This window comes from Podarcis liolepis (assembly GCF_965112155.1).
Source record: "Podarcis liolepis genome assembly, chromosome: 13".
Taxonomy (NCBI): Eukaryota; Metazoa; Chordata; class Lepidosauria; order Squamata; family Lacertidae; genus Podarcis; species Podarcis liolepis.
The window spans coordinates 781,866-805,307 of record NC_139573.1 but is presented as its reverse complement, the minus strand read 5'-3'; the positions used below and the strand labels follow the sequence as shown (position 1 = coordinate 805,307).

The 23,442-nt window shown below is 50.0% G+C and overlaps 1 protein-coding gene and 1 long non-coding RNA gene across 3 annotated transcripts in view; both read left to right on the top strand.

Annotated features, from left to right (window-relative positions):
- ACHE (acetylcholinesterase (Yt blood group)) overlaps positions 1–23,442 on the top strand; it is a 146,958-nt gene that overhangs the window by 41,801 nt on the left and 81,715 nt on the right. The gene's annotated exons all lie outside the window — the stretch shown is intronic.
- Positions 17,057–22,885, top strand: LOC310692253. 2 transcript variants are annotated; one of them, XR_014518681.1, is made up of 2 exons: positions 17,057–21,016; positions 22,569–22,885. It is a non-coding gene; the product is annotated as an uncharacterized lncRNA (long non-coding RNA). The 2 variants fall into 2 exon arrangements; XR_014518682.1 differs by having other exon boundaries at positions 22,310–22,885.

Below are 23,442 nucleotides of genomic sequence, written 5' to 3'. Positions count from 1 at the left end.
CAGTGGTGGAAGAACTAGGCATCACTGTGTACTCAGATGAGGTCCCGTGTGGTGTAGTCGGCTTCAGGTGTTCAGCGGGTGTGTTTATGCTTGTTGATAGGCTGGGTGCAGTTGTCTCAGTAGGCTCAGGACTGGGTGTAGAAGGGGTCTTGGGTGGGGTTGGTGTTGTAGTCTCACTAGTTGTTACTGGAGCTTCAGTACTATGCTCCCTGGAGGAGGTAGTGAATGTGGACTGAGAAGACACCTCTGCTGTGGATGGTTGTTCAGTGGTGGAAGAACTAGACTTCACTGTGTACTCAGATGAGGTCCCATGTGGTGTAGTCTGCTTCAGGTGTTCAGTGGGTGTGTTTGTTCTTGTTGATAGGCTGGGTGCTGTTGTCTCAGTAGGCTCAGGACTGGGTGTAGAAGGGGTCTGGGAGGGAGTAGGTGTTGTAATCTCACTTGCTGTAACTGTAGTTTCAGTACTATGCTCCCTGGAGGAGGTAGTGAATGTGGACTGAGAAGACACCTCTGTTGTGGATGGTTGTTCAGTGGTGGAAGAACTAGGCATCACTGTGTACTCAGATGAGGTCCCGTGTGGTGTAGTCGGCTTCAGGTGCTCAGCGGGTGTGTTTGTTCTTGTGGATAGGCTGGGTGCAGTTGTCTCAGTAGGCTCAGGACTGGGTGTAGAAGGGGTCTGGGAGGGAGTAGGTGTTGTAATCTCACTTGTTGTAACTGTAGTTTCAGTACTATGCTCCCTGGAGGAGGCAGTGAATGTGGACTGAGAAGACACCTCTGTTGTGGATGGTTGTTCAGTGGTGGAAGAACTAGGCATCACTGTGTACTCAGATGAGGTCCCGTGTGGTGTAGTCGGCTTCAGGTGCTCAGCGGGTGTGTTTATGCTTGTTGATGGGCTGGGTGCTCTTGTCTCAGTAGGCTCAGGACTGGGTGTAGAAGGGGTCTGGGAGGGAGTAGGTGTTGTAATCTCATTTGTTGTAACTGTAGTTTCTGTACTATGCTCCCTGGAGGAGGTAGTGAATGTGGACTGAGAAGACACCTCTGTTGTGGATGGTTGTTCAGTGGTGGAAGAACTAGACTTCACTGTGTACTCAGATGAGGTCCCGTGTGGTGTAGTCGGCTTCAGGTGCTCAGCGGGTGTGTTTGTTCTTGTGGATAGGCTAGGTGCTGTTGTCTCAGTAGGCTCAGGATTGGGTGTAGAAACGGTCTTGGATGGGGTTGGTGTTGTAGTCTCACTAGTTGTTACTGGAGCTTCAGTACTATGCTCCCTGGAGGAGGTAGTGAATGTGGACTGAGAAGACACCTCTGTTGTGGATGGTTGTTCAGTGGTGGAAGAACTAGGCATCACTGTGTACTCAGATGAGGTCCCGTGTGGTGTAGTCGGCTTCAGGTGTTCAGCGGGTGTGTTTATGCTTGTTGATAGGCTGGGTGCAGTTGTCTCAGTAGGCTCAGGACTGGGTGTAGAAGGGGTCTTGGGTGGGGTTGGTGTTGTAGTCTCACTAGTTGTTACTGGAGCTTCAGTACTATGCTCCCTGGAGGAGGTAGTTAATGTGGACTGAGAAGACACCTCTGCTGTGGATGGTTGTTCAGTGGTGGAAGAACTAGACTTCACTGTGTACTCAGATGAGGTCCCGTGTGGTGTAGTCTGCTTCAGGTGTTCAGCGGGTGTGGATAGGCTGGGTGCAGTTGTCTCAGTAGGCTCAGGACTGGGTGTAGAAGGGTTCTGGGAGGGAGTAGGTGTTGTAATCTCACTTGTTGTAACCGTAGTTTCAGTACTATGCTCCCTGGAGGAGGTAGTGAATGTGGACTGAGAAGACACCTCTGTTGTGGATGGTTGTTCAGTGGTGGAAGAACTAGACTTCACTGTGTACTCAGATGAGGTCCCGTGTGGTGTAGTCGGCTTCAGGTGCTCAGCGGGTGTGTTTGTTCTTGTGGATAGGCTGGGTGCAGTTGTCTCAGTAGGCTCAGGACTGGGTGTAGAAGCGGTCTTGGAGGGAATAGGTGTTGTAATCTCACTTGTTGTAACTGTAGTTTCAGTACTATGCTCCCTGGAGGAGGTAGTGAATGTGGACTGAGAAGACACCTCTGTTGTGGATGGTTGTTCAGTGGTGGAAGAACTAGGCATCACTGTGTACTCAGATGAGGTCCCGTGTGGTGTAGTCGGCTTCAGGTGTTCAGCGGGTGTGTTTATGCTTGTTGATAGGCTGGGTGCAGTTGTCTCAGTAGGCTCAGGACTGGGTGTAGAAGGGGTCTTGGGTGGGGTTGGTGTTGTAGTCTCACTAGTTGTTACTGGAGCTTCAGTACTATGCTCCCTGGAGGAGGTAGTGAATGTGGACTGAGAAGACACCTCTGCTGTGGATGGTTGTTCAGTGGTGGAAGAACTAGACTTCACTGTGTACTCAGATGAGGTCCCGTGTGGTGTAGTCTGCTTCAGGTGTTCAGTGGGTGTGTTTGTTCTTGTTGATAGGCTGGGTGCTGTTGTCTCAGTAGGCTCAGGACTGGGTGTAGAAGGGGTCTGGGAGGGAGTAGGTGTTGTAATCTCACTTGCTGTAACTGTAGTTTCAGTACTATGCTCCCTGGAGGAGGTAGTGAATGTGGACTGAGAAGACACCTCTGTTGTGGATGGTTGTTCAGTGGTGGAAGAACTAGGCATCACTGTGTACTCAGATGAGGTCCCGTGTGGTGTAGCCGGCTTCAGGTGCTCAGCGGGTGTGTTTGTTCTTGTGGATAGGCTGGGTGCAGTTGTCTCAGTAGGCTCAGGACTGGGTGTAGAAGGGGTCTGGGAGGGAGTAGGTGTTGTAATCTCACTTGTTGTAACTGTAGTTTCAGTACTATGCTCCCTGGAGGAGGTAGTGAATGTGGACTGAGAAGACACCTCTGTTGTGTGTGGTTGTTCAGTGGTGGAAGAACTAGACATCACTGTGTACTCAGATGAGGTCCCGTGTGGTGTAGTCGGCTTCAGGTGTTCAGCGGGTGTGTTTATGCTTGTTGATAGGCTTGGTGCAGTTGTCTCAGTATGCTCAGGACTGGGTGTAGAAGGGTTCTGGGAGGGAGTAGGTTTTGTAATCTCACTTGTTGTAACTGTAGTTTCTGTACTATGCTCCCTGGAGGAGGTAGTGAATGTGGACTGAGAAGACACCTCTGTTGTGGATGGTTGTTCAGTGGTGGAAGAACTAGACTTCACTGTGTACTCAGATGAGGTCCCCTGTGGTGTAGTCGGCTTCAGGTGCTCAGCGGGTGTGTTTGTTCTTGTGGATAGGCTGGGTGCAGTTGTCTCAGTAGGCTCAGGACTGGGTGTAGAAGGGGTCTGGGAGGGAGTAGGTGTTGTAATCTCACTTGTTGTAACTGTAGTTTCAGTACTATGCTCCCTGGAGGAGGCAGTGAATGTGGACTGAGAAGACACCTCTGTTGTGGATGGTTGTTCAGTGGTGGAAGAACTAGGCATCACTGTGTACTCAGATGAGGTCCCGTGTGGTGTAGTCGGCTTCAGGTGCTCAGCGGGTGTGTTTATGCTTGTTGATGGGCTGGGTGCTCTTGTCTCAGTAGGCTCAGGACTGGGTGTAGAAGGGGTCTGGGAGGGAGTAGGTGTTGTAATCTCACTTGTTGTAACTGTAGTTTCAGTACTATGCTCCCTGGAGGAGGTAGTGAATGTGGACTGAGAAGACACCTCTGTTGTGTGTGGTTGTTCAGTGGTGGAAGAACTAGACATCACTGTGTACTCAGATGAGGTCCCGTGTGGTGTAGTCGGCTTCAGGTGTTCAGCGGGTGTGTTTATGCTTGTTGATAGGCTTGGTGCAGTTGTCTCAGTATGCTCGGGACTGGGTGTAGAAGGGTTCTGGGAGGGAGTAGGTTTTGTAATCTCACTTGTTGTAACTGTAGTTTCTGTACTATGCTCCCTGGAGGAGGTAGTGAATGTGGACTGAGAAGACACCTCTGTTGTGGATGGTTGTTCAGTGGTGGAAGAACTAGACTTCACTGTGTACTCAGATGAGGTCCCGTGTGGTGTAGTCGGCTTCAGGTGCTCAGCGGGTGTGTTTGTTCTTGTGGATAGGCTAGGTGCTGTTGTCTCAGTAGGCTCAGGATTGGGTGTAGAAACGGTCTTGGATGGGGTTGGTGTTGTAGTCTCACTAGTTGTTACTGGAGCTTCAGTACTATGCTCCCTGGAGGAGGTAGTGAATGTGGACTGAGAAGACACCTCTGTTGTGGATGGTTGTTCAGTGGTGGAAGAACTAGGCATCACTGTGTACTCAGATGAGGTCCCGTGTGGTGTAGTCGGCTTCAGGTGTTCAGCGGGTGTGTTTATGCTTGTTGATAGGCTGGGTGCAGTTGTCTCAGTAGGCTCAGGACTGGGTGTAGAAGGGGTCTTGGGTGGGGTTGGTGTTGTAGTCTCACTAGTTGTTACTGGAGCTTCAGTACTATGCTCCCTGGAGGAGGTAGTGAATGTGGACTGAGAAGACACCTCTGCTGTGGATGGTTGTTCAGTGGTGGAAGAACTAGACTTCACTGTGTACTCAGATGAGGTCCCGTGTGGTGTAGTCTGCTTCAGGTGTTCAGCGGGTGTGGATAGGCTGGGTGCAGTTGTCTCAGTAGGCTCAGGACTGGGTGTAGAAGGGTTCTGGGAGGGAGTAGGTGTTGTAATCTCACTTGTTGTAACTGTAGTTTCAGTACTATGCTCCCTGGAGGAGGTAGTGAATGTGGACTGAGAAGACACCTCTGTTGTGGATGGTTGTTCAGTGGTGGAAGAACTAGACTTCACTGTGTACTCAGATGAGGTCCCGTGTGGTGTAGTCGGCTTCAGGTGCTCAGCGGGTGTGTTTGTTCTTGTGGATAGGCTGGGTGCAGTTGTCTCAGTAGGCTCAGGACTGGGTGTAGAAGCGGTCTTGGAGGGAATAGGTGTTGTAATCTCACTTGTTGTAACTGTAGTTTCAGTACTATGCTCCCTGGAGGAGGTAGTGAATGTGGACTGAGAAGACACCTCTGTTGTGGATGGTTGTTCAGTGGTGGAAGAACTAGGCATCACTGTGTACTCAGATGAGGTCCCGTGTGGTGTAGTCGGCTTCAGGTGTTCAGCGGGTGTGTTTATGCTTGTTGATAGGCTGGGTGCAGTTGTCTCAGTAGGCTCAGGACTGGGTGTAGAAGGGGTCTTGGGTGGGGTTGGTGTTGTAGTCTCACTAGTTGTTACTGGAGCTTCAGTACTATGCTCCCTGGAGGAGGTAGTGAATGTGGACTGAGAAGACACCTCTGCTGTGGATGGTTGTTCAGTGGTGGAAGAACTAGACTTCACTGTGTACTCAGATGAGGTCCCGTGTGGTGTAGTCTGCTTCAGGTGTTCAGTGGGTGTGTTTGTTCTTGTTGATAGGCTGGGTGCTGTTGTCTCAGTAGGCTCAGGACTGGGTGTAGAAGGGGTCTGGGAGGGAGTAGGTGTTGTAATCTCACTTGCTGTAACTGTAGTTTCAGTACTATGCTCCCTGGAGGAGGTAGTGAATGTGGACTGAGAAGACACCTCTGTTGTGGATGGTTGTTCAGTGGTGGAAGAACTAGGCATCACTGTGTACTCAGATGAGGTCCCGTGTGGTGTAGTCGGCTTCAGGTGCTCAGCGGGTGTGTTTGTTCTTGTGGATAGGCTGGGTGCAGTTGTCTCAGTAGGCTCAGGACTGGGTGTAGAAGGGGTCTGGGAGGGAGTAGGTGTTGTAATCTCACTTGTTGTAACTGTAGTTTCAGTACTATGCTCCCTGGAGGAGGTAGTGAATGTGGACTGAGAAGACACCTCTGTTGTGTGTGGTTGTTCAGTGGTGGAAGAACTAGACATCACTGTGTACTCAGATGAGGTCCCGTGTGGTGTAGTCGGCTTCAGGTGTTCAGCGGGTGTGTTTATGCTTGTTGATAGGCTTGGTGCAGTTGTCTCAGTATGCTCAGGACTGGGTGTAGAAGGGTTCTGGGAGGGAGTAGGTTTTGTAATCTCACTTGTTGTAACTGTAGTTTCTGTACTATGCTCCCTGGAGGAGGTAGTGAATGTGGACTGAGAAGACACCTCTGTTGTGGATGGTTGTTCAGTGGTGGAAGAACTAGACTTCACTGTGTACTCAGATGAGGTCCCGTGTGGTGTAGTCGGCTTCAGGTGCTCAGCGGGTGTGTTTGTTCTTGTGGATAGGCTAGGTGCTGTTGTCTCAGTAGGCTCAGGATTGGGTGTAGAAACGGTCTTGGATGGGGTTGGTGTTGTAGTCTCACTAGTTGTTACTGGAGCTTCAGTACTATGCTCCCTGGAGGAGGTAGTGAATGTGGACTGAGAAGACACCTCTGTTGTGGATGGTTGTTCAGTGGTGGAAGAACTAGGCATCACTGTGTACTCAGATGAGGTCCCGTGTGGTGTAGTCGGCTTCAGGTGTTCAGCGGGTGTGTTTATGCTTGTTGATAGGCTGGGTGCAGTTGTCTCAGTAGGCTCAGGACTGGGTGTAGAAGGGGTCTTGGGTGGGGTTGGTGTTGTAGTCTCACTAGTTGTTACTGGAGCTTCAGTACTATGCTCCCTGGAGGAGGTAGTGAATGTGGACTGAGAAGACACCTCTGCTGTGGATGGTTGTTCAGTGGTGGAAGAACTAGGCATCACTGTGTACTCAGATGAGGTCCCGTGTGGTGTAGTCGGCTTCAGGTGCTCAGCGGGTGTGTTTGTTCTTGTGGATAGGCTGGGTGCAGTTGTCTCAGTAGGCTCGGGACTGGGTGTAGAAGGGGTCTGGGAGGGAGTAGGTGTTGTAATCTCACTTGCTGTAACTGTAGTTTCAGTACTATGCTCCCTGGAGGAGGTAGTGAATGTGGACTGAGAAGACACCTCTGTTGTGGATGGTTGTTCAGTGGTGGAAGAACTAGGCATCACTGTGTACTCAGATGAGGTCCCGTGTGGTGTAGTCGGCTTCAGGTGCTCAGCGGGTGTGTTTGTTCTTGTGGATAGGCTGGGTGCAGTTGTCTCAGTAGGCTCGGGACTGGGTGTAGAAGGGGTCTGGGAGGGAGTAGGTGTTGTAATCTCACTTGTTGTAACTGTAGTTTCAGTACTATGCTCCCTGGAGGAGGTAGTGAATGTGGACTGAGAAGACACCTCTGTTGTGGATGGTTGTTCAGTGGTGGAAGAACTAGACATCACTGTGTACTCAGATGAGGTCCCGTGTGGTGTAGTCGGCTTCAGGTGTTCAGCGGGTGTGTTTATGCTTGTTGATAGGCTGGGTGCTGTTGTCTCAGTAGGCTCAGGACTGGGTGTAGAAGGGGTCTGGGAGGGAGTAGGTGTTGTAATCTCACTTGCTGTAACTGTAGTTTCAGTACTATGCTCCCTGGAGGAGGTAGTGAATGTGGACTGAGAAGACACCTCTGTTGTGGATGGTTGTTCAGTGGTGGAAGAACTAGGCATCACTGTGTACTCAGATGAGGTCCCGTGTGGTGTAGTCGGCTTCAGGTGCTCAGCGGGTGTGTTTGTTCTTGTGGATAGGCTGGGTGCAGTTGTCTCAGTAGGCTCGGGACTGGGTGTAGAAGGGGTCTGGGAGGGAGTAGGTGTTGTAATCTCACTTGTTGTAACTGTAGTTTCAGTACTATGCTCCCTGGAGGAGGTAGTGAATGTGGACTGAGAAGACACCTCTGCTGTGGATGGTTGTTCAGTGGTGGAAGAACTAGACTTCACTGTGTACTCAGATGAGGTCCCGTGTGGTGTAGTCTGCTTCAGGTGTTCAGTGGGTGTGTTTGTTCTTGTTGATAGGCTGGGTGCTGTTGTCTCAGTAGGCTCAGGACTGGGTGTAGAAGGGGTCTGGGAGGGAGTAGGTGTTGTAATCTCACTTGCTGTAACTGTAGTTTCAGTACTATGCTCCCTGGAGGAGGTAGTGAATGTGGACTGAGAAGACACCTCTGTTGTGGATGGTTGTTCAGTGGTGGAAGAACTAGGCATCACTGTGTACTCAGATGAGGTCCCGTGTGGTGTAGTCGGCTTCAGGTGCTCAGCGGGTGTGTTTGTTCTTGTGGATAGGCTGGGTGCAGTTATCTCAGTAGGCTCGGGACTGGGTGTAGAAGGGGTCTGGGAGGGAGTAGGTGTTGTAATCTCACTTGTTGTAACTGTAGTTTCAGTACTATGCTCCCTGGAGGAGGTAGTGAATGTGGACTGAGAAGACACCTCTGTTGTGGATGGTTGTTCAGTGGTGGAAGAACTAGACATCACTGTGTACTCAGATGAGGTCCCGTGTGGTGTAGTCGGCTTCAGGTGTTCAGCGGGTGTGTTTATGCTTGTTGATAGGCTGGGTGCAGTTGTCTCAGTAGGCTCAGGACTGGGTGTAGAAGGGGTCTTGGATGGGTTTGGTGTTGTAGTCTCACTAGTTGTTACTGGAGCTTCAGTACTATGCTCCCTGGAGGAGGTAGTGAATGTGGACTGAGAAGACACCTCTGCTGTGGATGGTTGTTCAGTGGTGGAAGAACTAGACATCACTGTGTACTCAGATGAGGTCCCGTGTGGTGTCGTCGGCTTCAGGTGTTCAGCGGGTGTGTTTATGCTTGTTGATAGGCTGGGTGCAGTTGTCTCAGTAGGCTCAGGACTGGGTGTAGAAGGGGTCTTGGGTGGGGTTGGTGTTGTAGTCTCACTAGTTGTTACTGGAGCTTCAGTACTATGCTCCCTGGGGGAGGTAGTGAATGTGGACTGAGAAGACACCTCTGTTGTGGATGGTTGTTCAGTGGTGGAAGAACTAGACTTCACTGTGTACTCAGATGAGGTCCCGTGTGGTGTAGTCGGCTTCAGGTGTTCAGCGGGTGTGTTTATGCTTGTTGATAGGCTGGGTGCAGTTGTCTCAGTAGGCTCAGGACTGGGTGTAGAAGGCGTCTGGGAGGGAGTAGGTGTTTTAATCTCACTAGTTGTTACTGGAGCTTCAGTACTATGCTCCCTGGAGGAGGTAGTGAATGTGGACTGAGAAGACACCTCTGTTGTGGATGGTTGTTCAGTGGTGGAAGAACTGGACATCACTGTGTACTCAGATGAGGTCCCGTGTGGTGTCGTCGGCTTCAGGTGTTCAGCGGGTGTGTTTATGCTTGTTGATAGGCTGGGTGCAGTTGTCTCAGTAGGCTCAGGACTGGGTGTAGAAGGGGTCTTGGGTGGGGTTGGTGTTGTAGTCTCACTAGTTGTTACTGGAGCTTCAGTACTATGCTCCCTGGAGGAGGTAGTGAATGTGGACTGAGAAGACACCTCTGTTGTGGATGGTTGTTCAGTGGTGGAAGAACTAGACTTCACTGTGTACTCAGATGAGGTCCCGTGTGGTGTAGTCGGCTTCAGGTGTTCAGCGGGTGTGTTTGTTCTTGTGGATAGGCTGGGTGCAGTTGTCTCAGTAGGCTCAGGACTGGGTGTAGAAGCGGTCTTGGAGGGAATAGGTGTTGTAATCTCACTTGTTGTAACTGTAGTTTCAGCACTATGCTCCCTGGAGGAGGTAGTGAATGTGGACTGAGAAGACACCTCTGTTGTGGATGGTTGTTCAGTGGTGGAAGAACTAGACTTCACTGTGTACTCAGATGAGGTCCCGTGTGGTGTAGTCTGCTTCAGGTGTTCAGCGGGTGTGGATAGGCTGGTTGCAGTTGTCCCAGTAGGCTCAGGACTGGGTGTAGAAGGGTTCTGGGAGGGAGTAGGTGTTGTAATCTCACTAGTTGTTACTGGAGCTTCAGTACTATGCTCCCTGGAGGAGGTAGTGAATGTGGACTGAGAAGACACCTCTGTTGTGGATGGTTGTTCAGTGGTGGAAGAACTAGACATCACTGTGTACTCAGATGAGGTCCCGTGTGGTGTCGTTGGCTTCAGGTGTTCAGCGGGTGTGTTTATGCTTGTTGATAGGCTGGGTGCAGTTGTCTCAGTAGGCTCAGGACTGGGTGTAGAAGGGGTCTTGGGTGGGGTTGGTGTTGTAGTCTCACTAGTTGTTACTGGAGCTTCAGTACTATGCTCCCTGGAGGAGGTAGTGAATGTGGACTGAGAAGACACCTCTGTTGTGGATGGTTGTTCAGTGGTGGAAGAACTAGACTTCACTGTGTACTCAGATGAGGTCCCGTGTGGTGTAGCCTGCTTCAGGTGCTCAGCGGGTGTGGATAGGCTGGGTGCAGTTGTCTCAGTAGGCTCAGGACTGGGTGTAGAAGGCGTCTGGGAGGGAGTAGGTGTTCTAATCTCACTTGTTGTTACTGGAGCTTCAGTACTATGCTCCCTGGAGGAGGTACTGAATGTGGACTGAGAAGACACCTCTGTTGTGGATGGTTGTTCAGTGGTGGAAGAACTAGACTTCACTGTGTACTCAGATGAGGTCCCTTGTGGTGTAGTCTGCTTCAGGTGTTCAGCGGCGGTGTTTGTTCTTGTTGATAGGCTGGGTGCTGTTGTCTCAGTAGGCTCTGGACTGGGTGTAGAAGGGGTCTTGGATGGGGTTGGTGTTGTAATCTCACTAGTTGTTACTGGAGCTTCAGTACTATGCTCCCTGGAGGAGGTAGTGAATGTGGACTGAGAAGACACCTCTGTTGTGGATGGTTGTTCAGTGGTGGAAGAACTGGACATCACTGTGTACTCAGATGAGGTCCCGTGTGGTGTCGTCGGCTTCAGGTGTTCAGCGGGTGTGTTTATGCTTGTTGATAGGCTGGGTGCAGTTGTCTCAGTAGGCTCAGGACTGGGTGTAGAAGGGGTCTTGGGTGGGGTTGGTGTTGTAGTCTCACTAGTTGTTACTGGAGCTTCAGTACTATGCTCCCTGGAGGAGGTAGTGAATGTGGACTGAGAAGACACCTCTGTTGTGGATGGTTGTTCAGTGGTGGAAGAACTAGACTTCACTGTGTACTCAGATGAGGTCCCTTGTGGTGTAGTCTGCTTCAGGTGCTCAGCGGGTGTGTTTGTTCTTGTTGATAGGCTGGGTGCAGTTGTCTCAGTAGGCTCAGGACTGGGTGTAGAAGCGGTGTTGGAGGGAGTAGGTGTTGTAATCTCACTTGTTGTTACTGGAGTTTCAGTACTATGCTCCCTGGAGGAGGTAGTGAATGTGGACTGAGAAGACACCTCTGTTGTGGATGGTTGTTCAGTGGTGGAAGAACTAGGCATCACTGTGTACTCAGATGAGGTCCCGTGTGGTGTAGTCGGCTTCAGGTGTTCAGCGGGTGTGTTTGTTCTTGTTGATAGGCTGTGTGAAGTTGTCTCAGTAGGCTCAGGACTGGGTGTAGAAGCGGTCTTGGAGGGAATAGGTGTTGTAATCTCACTTGTTGTAACTGTAGTTTCAGTACTATGCTCCCTGGAGGAGGTAGTGAATGTGGACTGAGAAGACACCTCTGCTGTGGATGGTTGTTCAGTGGTGGAAGAACTAGACATCACTGTGTACTCAGATGAGGTCCCTTGTGGTGTAGTCGGCTTCAGGTGCTCAGCGGGTGTGTTTGTTCTTGTGGATAGGCTGGGTGCAGTTGTCTCAGTAGACTCAGGACTGGGTGTAGAAGGGTTCTGGGAGGGAGTAGGTGTTGTAATCTCACTTGTTGTTACTGGAGTTTCAGTACTATGCTCCCTGGAGGAGGTAGTGAATGTGGACTGAGAAGACACCTCTGCTGTGGATGGTTCTTCAGTGGTGGAAGAACTAGACTTCACTGTGTACTCAGATGAGGTCCCGTGTGGTGTAGTCGGCTTCACGTGTTCAGCGGCGGTGTTTGTTCTTGTTGATAGGCTGGGTGCTGTTGTCTCAGTAGGCTCTGGACTGGGTGTAGAAGGGGTCTTGGATGGGGTTGGTGTTGTAGTCTCACTAGTTGTTACTGGAGCTTCAGTACTATGCTCCCTGGAGGAGGTAGTGAATGTGGACTGAGAAGACACCTCTGTTGTGGATGGTTGTTCAGTGGTGGAAGAACTAGACTTCACTGTGTACTCAGATGAGGTCCCGTGTGGTGTAGTCGGCTTCAGGTGTTCTGCGGGTGTGTTTATGCTTGTTGATAGGCTTGGTGCAGTTGTCTCAGTATGCTCAGGACTGGGTGTAGAAGGGGTCTGGGAGGGAGTAGGTGATGTAATCTCACTTGTTGTAACTGTAGTTTCTGTACTATGCTCCCTGGAGGAGGTAGTGAATGTGGACTGAGAAGACACCTCTGTTGTGGATGGTTGTTCAGTGGTGAAAGAACTAGACTTCACTGTGTACTCAGATGAGGTCCCGTGTGGTGTAGTCGGCTTCAGGTGCTCAGCGGGTGTATTTCTTCTTGTGGATAGGCTAGGTGCTGTTGTCTCAGTAGGCTCAGGATTGGGTGTAGAAACAGTCTTGGATGGGGTTGGTGTTGTAGTCTCACTAGTTGTTACTGGAGGTTCAGTACTATGCTCCCTGGAGGAGGTAGTGAATGTGGACTGAGAAGACACCTCTGTTGTGGATGGTTGTTCAGTGGTGGAAGAACTAGGCATCACTGTGTACTCAGATGAGGTCCCGTGTGGTGTAGTCGGCTTCAGGTGTTCAGCGGGTGTGTTTATGCTTGTTGATAGGCTGGGTGCAGTTGTCTCAGTAGGCTCAGGACTGGGTGTAGAAGGGGTCTGGGAGGGAGTAGGTGTTGTAATCTCACTTGCTGTAACTGTAGTTTCTGTACTATGCTCCCTGGAGGAGGTAGTGAATGTGGACTGAGAAGACACCTCTGTTGTGGATGGTTGTTCAGTGGTGGAAGAACTAGACTTCACTGTGTACTCAGATGAGGTCCCGTGTGGTGTAGTCGGCTTCAGGTGCTCAGCGGGTGTGGATAGGCTGGTTGCAGTTGTCTCAGTAGGCTCAGGACTGGGTGTAGAAGGGTTCTGGGAGGCAGTAGGTGTTGTAATCTCACTTGTTGTAACTGTAGTTTCAGTACTATGCTCCCTGGAGGAGGTAGTGAATGTGGACTGAGAAGACACTTCTGTTGTGGATGGTTGTTCAGTGGTGGAAGAACTAGACTTCACTGTGTACTCAGATGAGGTCCCGTGTGGTGTAGTCGGCTTCAGGTGCTCAGCGGGTGTGGATAGGCTGGTTGCAGTTGTCTCAGTAGGCTCAGGACTGGGTGTAGAAGGGTTCTGGGAGGCAGTAGGTGTTGTAATCTCACTTGTTGTAACTGTAGTTTCAGTACTATGCTCCCTGGAGGAGGTAGTGAATGTGGACTGAGAAGACACCTCTGTTGTGGATGGTTGTTCAGTGGTGGAAGAACTAGGCATCACTGTGTACTCAGATGAGGTCCCGTGTGGTGTAGTCGGCTTCAGGTGTTCAGCGGGTGTGTTTATGCTTGTTGATAGGCTGGGTGCAGTTGTCTCAGTAGGCTCAGGACTGGGTGTAGAAGGGGTCTGGGAGGGAGTAGGTGTTGTAATCTCACTTGCTGTAACTGTAGTTTCTGTACTATGCTCCCTGGAGGAGGTAGTGAATGTGGACTGAGAAGACACCTCTGTTGTGGATGGTTGTTCAGTGGTGGAAGAACTAGACTTCACTGTGTACTCAGATGAGGTCCCGTGTGGTGTAGTCGGCTTCAGGTGCTCAGCGGGTGTGGATAGGCTGGTTGCAGTTGTCTCAGTAGGCTCAGGACTGGGTGTAGAAGGGTTCTGGGAGGCAGTAGGTGTTGTAATCTCACTTGTTGTAACTGTAGTTTCAGTACTATGCTCCCTGGAGGAGGTAGTGAATGTGGACTGAGAAGACACCTCTGTTGTGGATGGTTGTTCAGTGGTGGAAGAACTAGACTTCACTGTGTACTCAGATGAGGTCCCGTGTGGTGTAGTCGGCTTCAGGTGCTCAGCGGGTGTGGATAGGCTGGTTGCAGTTCTCTCAGTAGGCTCAGGACTGGGTGTAGAAGGGTTCTGGGAGGCAGTAGGTGTTGTAATCTCACTTGTTGTAACTGTAGTTTCAGTACTATGCTCCCTGGAGGAGGTAGTGAATGTGGACTGAGAAGACACCTCTGTTGTGGATGGTTGTTCAGTGGTGGAAGAACTAGGCATCACTGTGTACTCAGATGAGGTCCCGTGTGGTGTAGTCGGCTTCAGGTGTTCAGCGGGTGTGTTTATGCTTGTTGATAGGCTGGGTGCAGTTGTCTCAGTAGGCTCAGGACTGGGTGTAGAAGGGGTCTGGGAGGGAGTAGGTGTTGTAATCTCACTTGCTGTAACTGTAGTTTCAGTACTATGCTCCCTGGAGGAGGTAGTGAATGTGGACTGAGAAGACACCTCTGTTGTGGATGGTTGTTCAGTGGTGGAAGAACTAGACTTCACTGTGTACTCAGATGAGGTCCCGTGTGGTGTAGTCGGCTTCAGGTGCTCAGCGGGTGTGGATAGGCTGGTTGCAGTTGTCTCAGTAGGCTCAGGACTGGGTGTAGAAGGGTTCTGGGAGGCAGTAGGTGTTGTAATCTCACTTGTTGTAACTGTAGTTTCAGTACTATGCTCCCTGGAGGAGGTAGTGAATGTGGACTGAGAAGACACCTCTGTTGTGGATGGTTGTTCAGTGGTGGAAGAACTAGACTTCACTGTGTACTCAGATGAGGTCCCGTGTGGTGTAGTCTGCTTCAGGTGTTCAGCGGGTGTGGATAGGCTGGTTGCAGTTGTCTCAGTAGGCTCAGGACTGGGTGTAGAAGGGTTCTGGGAGGGAGTAGGTGTTGTAATCTCACTTGTTGTAACTGTAGTTTCTGTACTATGCTCCCTGGAGGAGGTAGTGAATGTGGACTGAGAAGACACCTCTGTTGTGGATGGTTGTTCAGTGGTGGAAGAACTAGACTTCACTGTGTACTCAGATGAGGTCCCGTGTGGTGTAGTCGGCTTCAGGTGTTCAGCGGGTGTGTTTGTTCTTGTGTTTAGGCTGGGTGCAGTTGTCTCAGTAGGCTCAGGACTGGGTGTAGAAGCGGTGTTGGAGGGAGTAGGTGTTGTAATCTCACTTGTTGTAACTGTCGTTTCAGTACTATGCTCCCTGGAGGAGGTAGTGAATGTCGACTGAGAAGACACCTCTGTTGTGGATGATTGTTCAGTGGTGGAAGAACTAGACTTCACTGTTGGCTCAATTGAAGTCTCAATTAGTTTAGTATGCGAGAAATGGTCAGTGTGTATGTTGTTACTTGAGGATAGGGTGGGTGTAGTTGTTAGAGAAGGCTGATGAATGGATGTAATAGAAGTCGTAGGTGAAGAATCCGTTGTCGTATTATTTGTTGTTTTTGAAGTTTCTGTCTTCAAGTCACTGGAGGAGACTGACATGCTTGACTGTGAAAACTCCTTTGTGGATGGTTGCTCAATGGTGGAAGAACTAGGCATCAATGTGGACTCAGTTGAAGTATCTTTTGGTGTAGCATGCGAGAAATGGTCAGTGGGTGTGTTGGTAATTGAGGATAGGGTCGGTGTAGTTGTGTCAGAAGACTGATGAGTCGTAAAAGGAGTCGTAGATATAGAACTTGTCTCTGTGGATGAAAAATATTTCCATCAATGACTTCTCTTTGTGGATTAATTAATAAATGAATTGCCTAAATCAGTATATCCAACGTGCAGGCCTCAACACACTCCCCAGTAAGAGATAGCCCCCAGGATAGTTTAAAACATAGAATCATGCAGCGGAATATAGGCTTCTATACCACTTCAGTATCTCATTTAGTTTGCTTATAGCACTACGCCATTTCTACCCCTTTTGTAATAAACAGACCACAGTAAGTTTAAAACAGCTTTCCTAGAAATACTTCAAAGGTCATCTTCACGCCTTCAGCCAAGGAGCAACAAGTAAACACAGGTAGAACATCTTGAGTTACACACGTAGAAAAATGTTTATAAGGACGCAGTGTGAGCCTGGAGCACCAGGCCAGACCTCCATTTGTTCCTGAGCTCACATAGTTGACCGAGTGAAGAAAGAAGCTTCATATCCTCCTTCTCTGGAGGTAATGGGGCATGACCCAAACGAGTCTAAGGATACAATTCCATGGTCGTATTAAATATTAGGTAGGCCAGGCTTGCTTGATATATTTAACTGCAATTTCCCACAGTCTCTACAGTTGTGTTTGGAGTCTCTGTAGTGAGCTTACTGGAAGGGACAGACAATGTTGACTGAGAAGACATCTTATTTGTGGATGCCTGCTCACTGGTGGAAGAGCTAGATGTCTCTGTGGGCTCCTTTGAGGTCTCTTCTTGTGTACTATGCCTCGAGGGAGGGAGGCTGAGGTAGGAGTTAACGACCAGCAGCAGTCAAAGTTAGCCCAGTGCAGATCCTAGGAGCTTGGGACCAGAGCTTGGGACCAGACCTCTCAAACAGGGGTGTTTGCAAGGGCATTTGGCAGGGGAGTTTAAGGGGGAGGCCCAGCATTCTGTCTCTTGATGTACAGAGGACCAGAGATATGGAGGACGAGGGAGCTGCTGCAGTGACCTGTTACACCTGTGCCATGTTTGCCATTCTGCCAGAGAACAAGCAACAGTACACTTGTAGCAAGTGCAAGCTGGTTGTCTTGCAGGAAGAGAAGTTGCAGCAACTTGAGGCCTGCCCAGCCACACCTCAAGCGACAGGACAACATGCAGAGTTACTTGATAGATCTGAGTTGACTGAGATTGAGCACCAAGAGAGATGCAGTGTCCCCAAGTGGGAAAAGATTGTCCATTGCAAGAGTCTAACCCCTGGAGGAATGTGATGCACAGAAGTAGGACAGTCACAAACCACACTTGGTCTTAGAGTTGCAAAATTGCCTCTATGCGCTCACCTTGGACACTGATTCTGGGCCAGAGGAGCTAGGACAGCAATTGCCAACCTCAGAAGACACGAAGGTGGCTGTGAAAGCTACAGTGTGCAGAACGATTATTGTCATCCCCCAGAGGAGAAAGAGACAGGAGGAGATGGATTTGAAGGAGTCTTTTTCCATTCTTAATCTAACCCCATCAGATCCAAGGCTACTGACCGTGGATGAGTATGCTAATGCCCTTGCTACCTTCCGTGGAGATGACAGTAGAGAAAGGGATTTGCAGCCTAGAGATGACAAGCTGGGAGGAAGGAGTAGGAAGTACTCAAACCATAAGTTTCCGGCCTTTGTAACTTATCCCAGCAATTTCAAAATAAGCTCCAATAAATAAGAGGAGAAGACTCAAGAAGAACAGAAGCAGACCCCAGGACACTCCAAGCAGCCTGCTACTCCCTACAGAAGGAGGAGGCGAGTTGTGAATGTTTAGTCTGGAAAAGAGGAGATTGGGAGCAGATATGATAGCCATCTTCAAATACCTACAGCTCATTTTCTGCTGCAGAGGGGAGGACCCAAATCAATGGATTAAAGTTACAAAAAATGAGATTACAATCAAGCATTAGGAAGAACTATCTGTTGGTAAGAGCTCATCAGCTGTGGAACGGGCTCCATTGGGAGGTGTGGACTCCCCTTCTTCAGAGGCTTTTAAGCAGAGGTTGGATGGCCATCTGTCATGGACGCTTTCATTGTGATTCCTGCCCTGCAGACGGTTGGACTAAACGAGTCCCGGGGTCCCATCCAAGTCTCCAATTCTTTCATTATTTGACCCCTTTTGGATTACTGTGTACAGTTCTTATCACCTCAAATGTGATATGGTAGATTTGGAAAAGGTTCAGACAAAGGCGACTGAAACAATAAAAGGGATGGAGTGAAAAGTCCCTATGAAGAAAGGGACTTTTTAGTTTAGAAAAGTTGAGTAAGAGGCAACATAATAGAAGTTTGTATGAATCATGCGTGGCATGGAGAAATTGGACAGAGGAAAGTTTTTCTCCACCTCTCTTAATGCTTGAACCTGGGGACATCAAAAGAAGCTGAATGTTGGAAGATTTAACACAGATAAATTTTTTTATTTCTATTTACACAGCACGGAGTTAAACTGTGGAACTCCCTCCCACAGGAGGCTGGGATGGCCGCCCACTTGGATGGCTTTAAAAGAGGACAGGGCAAATTCATGAAGGAGAGGGTTATCAATGGCTGCTAGCCAAGATGGCTTGGTTCTGCCTCCACATACAGAAGCACTAACGCTTCTGAATCAAGGACACAAGTATGGGATGGAGGGTGGACCTGGCTTGGCGGCAGAACAGGTGAAAGGGATCGAGGTGTCTCATTGGCTTCTCACAAGCTAACTCTAAGCCAGCAATGTGAAGCAGCTGCATAAAAAACTAACACAATCAAAGGCGACATAAACAGGCGCACACAATATCATAACAAGTCCAGACCGCAAGAAGCAATAGATCCACTCTATTCTATGCTTGTCAGGCTGTGTCTGGTTCTGGGTGCCACCTTTTAAGAAGGACAAAGTTGAAGGTGACCAGGATGGAAACAAAGACCATGGCTCAGTCGGTAGAGCATGAGACTCTTCATCTCAGGGTTATGGGTTCGAGCCCCACGTTGGGCAAAGGATTCCTGCATCGCAGGGGGTGGACTGGATGACCCTCAGGATCCCTTCCAACCCTATGAATTTATGATTCTACAGGGATTGACTGAAAGAACTGGTTAGGTTGGCCCCTGGCAAAGGGAAGGGGAAAGGGACTCATGGTGACAGCAGTCTCGTAATGCTTACAGGGGTGCCATGTAAAAGATGGCGCAGACTCATGTTTTCTGCCATTCCAGAAGAGCAGGACTAGTACCAGTGGGTGGAATTGGCAGGGAAATGGCAGATTCTGGATGAGCAAGAGCAGGAGCTTCCCAATGGCATGAGCTGCTTGGCAGGGGAATATCGAGTGCCTCAGGTGGTGATGGTGGGCTCCCAGTCACTGGAGGGGTATCAAGCAAAGAAGGGGCTTGTCAGGGACAAGCGACAGCTGCAGGACACATGAATGGCAGGTCTCCCACTGTAGGGTTTCACTAGCTGACCTCCTAGATCTCTTCCAATCCTAAAATTCTGTTATTCCAACTGTCAAGCTAAAAGAAGCTATGGACATTTTACAGCTACTGTTTAAAGTCTGTCGGGGGAAACTGAACACTCTGGTCACATATCCTGTGGAGACCAAATGTGGAAAGCGATGGCCTTGTCTGCCTGTTTCTGAGAATGTGCCTCCAGATCCTGGAGCTTTCGCTCTGCTTGATCTCTGTCTCTTGCCACCCTGGCCTCTTTCCAGAGGAAGTGCCAGATACAAATCCAATAATTAAAGACCTCGTTAAGAACAAGCACAGGCCCCGCTCCTTTCCCAGAGAAAACCCACTCTTTAGCTCTAAATCGGAACGGACAGCAATCCATGAAAAACCCAAATTCATATCGCGCAAGTGTCCCGTATTAAGCGGGGCATCCCAGGCTGACAGGAGCCTCACTGGCTTCCAATTCCAGTCCTGGGTGTCTTGTTTTGGCTCCTGTGCTCTGGCCGCACCAGAGAACGGGGCCAAAAAACAGAAGGAAAACTTCCTTGACCTGCACGTCTCCACTCGCGGCATATTTGTGGTGCTGGTGGAGGAGGCTGTGCTGGCGGGCACAGCTTCTTCCAAGACAGAGGAGGAGGAGGAGGAGGCCCCAGACAAAGGTACAAGGGGGACAGGGAGGAGGGAGAGTGGGGTGGGCAACAGCCCATGTTATTATTGCCTTTACACCCTGTCTTTTCTCTAAGAAGCTCAAGGTGATGACCCCACACCTCCCTCCTCTCCTTTTGGCCTTACAGACACACTCTGACGCAGGTTAGGCTGTGAGGGAACGTGGCTGGCCCAAGATCGCCCAGGGGGCTACAAGGCTGAGGGGGGATTTGAATCCTGGTCTCTCCCAGGCCCTAGCCCGGCTTCCTGACCGCCTCCACCGCCACCGGCTGAGAGGTCCTGAGCCTTCAGCCTCCTGCAGCCGTTCTTTCTGCCTCAATGTCAGATATGTGGAGGATAAAACTAGGTGTGACTTGTGACAACACCCAATCTGGGTCCTGCCAGTTGCCTATAAAGGCGGGGGGAGGGGGCATGGACGCCGCAACGTGAGTCCCCTGCCGCCCGTGTCTTTTATCACCTGAAACCGCCTTTAAATAAACAAATAAAGTTCTTGTTCTTTCCTGTGGTTACTCCGGGACTTGAAGTTCCACCAGGTGGAAATTGGCATTTGCAGAACAGAAGGACAGTGGCTGTGGCTGGATGGACTCAGGTAGGGAGAACCTTAGCTTCCACCCACCCACTCTCACAGCACTGTCAGCCACCCCCACAAATTTGGCCCACAGGGACCTCCCCCCCCCCCACACACACATTCAGGCAGAATTCAGGGCTTGCCCACACTTGCCCCATGCCTACAAAGCACGGGTCCGAGAGGTTTTCTGCTTCTTTCGTGTTTTCTAGGAACGAGTCTGAGCAGTTTTCCATTTCCTTCTCCTTACTGCTGAATCGGCACAAACGTCAATCTGAGGAAAACCCAATGGACGTTTGTTCCAACTGAGCAGTAAAGAGCAAGTTTTCCCTGGTTGGGGGTGGGTGGGAGTGGTGGGGGAAGCGGAAGTGCGGACGATCCCTCAGCTGTCCACCAGCAAGTCAAGTTTGCGTCTTTACAGTTCATTGATAGCTCCTGTGCAGAAAACCTTCTTCCCCGGCAGATGGGAATGTTTGCAATGAGGAAAGTGGCAGGGAACAAAGGTGACCAAACATTCTTTGAGGATTGGAAACCTTTTGTAGAATATCTAAAGAACTATTATAAATTGCATGGAAACATGGGCAGGATTTGAAATATGAGCAACAGTGGAAATACATTAAGGCTAATAATTTGGGATGTATAAATGGAGTGGTTATAAGTTAAAATATGCAGCATTAAAGGATAAACATTGAACATCATGGAGGGGGGTGGGGCATCAACTGATAAATTAAACATATTGTTGATGGTAAACTTTTTAAAATGAAATAAACAATTATTTATTTTTTAGAAAAAGGAAAAAGAAAGTGGCAGGAAAATGCCCTGGACAGTCTGGGGTGATAACGCTTGTTTTATAATCCTTAGAAAGCCAACACCTTCTAATCTCCCTGCAAACAAATCAGGGGAAATGCTCCATAAACCCATCGGCAGAAAGCTGCCTGGAACCCAACCGGGGGGCATCAAATGAAGCTGAGGAGCGAGAGAAAGAAAAGAAAGTCCTTCTTCACACAGCACATGGTTGAACCACGGGACTCCTTCCCACAAGATGTAGTGGCAGCCACGAGGGTGGGTGGCTTTGGAAGAGGGTTGGACAAATCATGGCTTTCCGTAGCTAGTAGTCCTAATGGTCGTGTATGAGGATGAGAGGCAGTCTGCCACAGGACGCTCATCATCAGTGGGGAGAAAATCAGCAGGAGAGGGCGGCCGCCTTGGCTTGTGGGCTTCTCACGGGGGCATCTAGTCAGCCACTGTGGCGAATGGGATGCTGGACTAGAGAGAACTTTGGTCCGACCCAAGAGCCATCTGGCTCCCCTGACGTTCCTTGTCTGACTGACTTTCTCTGTGAGGAGGGAATGGGACTCTGCACATGCTCCAGGGAAGTCTCTTTTTAAAAAAATAATAATTTAGGTATTTCGTGGATGAGCGACAGCTTCTGGGCTTGGGCTGCCAGGAGCCTTGGCATGTGATGAGCCCTGGCAAGGGGGCTGGCGACTCTCCTGTGACTCCACCCCTTCCCCAGATGCACCCACCACGCAGCTGGTTGCCCAAGCGGCAGAGTTCCCACCCCGCCACACCCTCCTGCGTTCCCAAATACTTACCCTCTGCGGAGGAGGCCATGGTCAGCCCCGTCCAGAGGCAGAGAGCAAAGAGGCTCACCCCCATTCTCCAGTCATTGGGTCTCATGGGTTGAGGCACCAGGGGCCGCTGGCAAAGGGGAGGGCAGGTGCCAGAGGGTTTTCCAGGCAGAGGTCAAGGAGCGCACCTTCCTGCGATCAGCACCAAAGCTGGATTGAGGCTCAAAGCTCCAGAGAGAGATTTCTAGCGGGGAGGGGAGGAGGAGGAAGAGGAAGAGGAGGAGGAGGTGGCTGGCCACACCATCCCTCAAATTTCTTCTGATAAGGGCAGGGATGTGTCACCTTCAGGGAGAGGCGTCCAGCAGGAGTTGTCTCATGGAGGAAACACCCTGGGAAGTGGTGGGTCAGTTGGGCATGGGGGGGGGGATTTGACCCGCTCGCAAGGAAAGGGCACTGGTAAGGAGGGAGGGCAGTCCTTCTTGGCAGGTATGTTCCAAGTGTGGTGCTCAGCCCGCCCAGTGTAAATAGCGACTTTGACAAAGGACCTTGGGCAAATATTTGCAGGGGGGAAGCTGTGAGCCAGGCCGGCCCCTCCCTAGAGCAGGTAAGGAAGGGATTGAATGAGGGAAAGGCAAAAAGGGCAATGGCGAGACTGCGGAGGAGAGAAAGGGGGAGGGGGGAGCTGATTTGGAAGGGACCCCAAGGGTCATCTAGTGCAACCCACAAATCTCAGCTGAAGCATCCCTGGTGAATGGCCAGCCAACCTCTGCTTAAAAACCTCCAGGGACGGAGAGTCCACCATATTCCAGGGGAGTCCGTTCCGTTGTCCAACAGCATGGAATCATAGACTGGAAGGAATCCCAAGGGAGTCATCTAGGCAACCCCCCTGCGATGCAAGAATCACAGTTAAACGTCCAGGGTGGTATTACCACCCCACACCCCAATATGGTGTCATGTGGAATGCACGAAATACTTCATAATACCTCCCCGGTATTTTTTTATACTTTTGATCAATTTTGACAACTCTCCGTGCTTTTTTTCAGGGGGTCCTCAAGGGTACGCAGCGCTGGCACCCCCTCTTCTTCTTGTTGTTAAAAAGTGTGGCACTTACTGGAGCAACTTCATGCTGAGTACCAGCACCCATTTTTCCAGAAAAAAAACCACTGATAACCTTGATAATCTTTTTAATAAGTCTGTTGAATTTTGAGAACTTTTAAACATCCTTTAACATACTAAGGCTGTACCAGGGCCAAAGGGGGAGGGGTAGTTTCGGGGGAGAGCTTTGAGATGACATTTAGGTTTATGATAATCCTAACAACTGTAAATTTTACTTATAAAACAATAAAAACCATCATCATCATTATTTTGTAGCACACTGCTTGGGAAAAGTGCTCCCCACTCCACCCCCTGCAAGTTTACTTTGCAAGAAATATCTAACAATTTGCAAAAGGGCTGCTAAGGGTTTAAAATTCAAACTGTCCAAGGTGGCAAATATTACAGCAAAAGGTGTGTGTGTGTGTGTGTGTGTGTGTGTGTGTGTGTGGACATATTCTAGAAGCTAAATGAAAATGACAAAGGCAGTCCTGAGTTGTGCTGATGCAATGGACAGAGAAATCCAGCAATGAAGTTTGGGTGACCCACTTTGGCCTCCCTGGCTTCAGGAGGTTGAGGATATCTGGCCTTCCATCTCAGACCAGTCTGGTCCTCGCTGCAGCTCTGATGCTCCTCTGGTCTGCAAGACCTCCTGTGGTCTCCGTGTTCACCTTCCACAATCACCGTGCAAGTGATGCTTCAGTATCTGCTCACAACTGGACTTGTGAGCATGAGCCAGTTCCAGTGAGAGACCTTGCTGCTGAGGCCAGATCCAATGTTACTGTGGTTTGTCATCCTCCAAGGCGCCTAGGAAAGTCGCCCTAG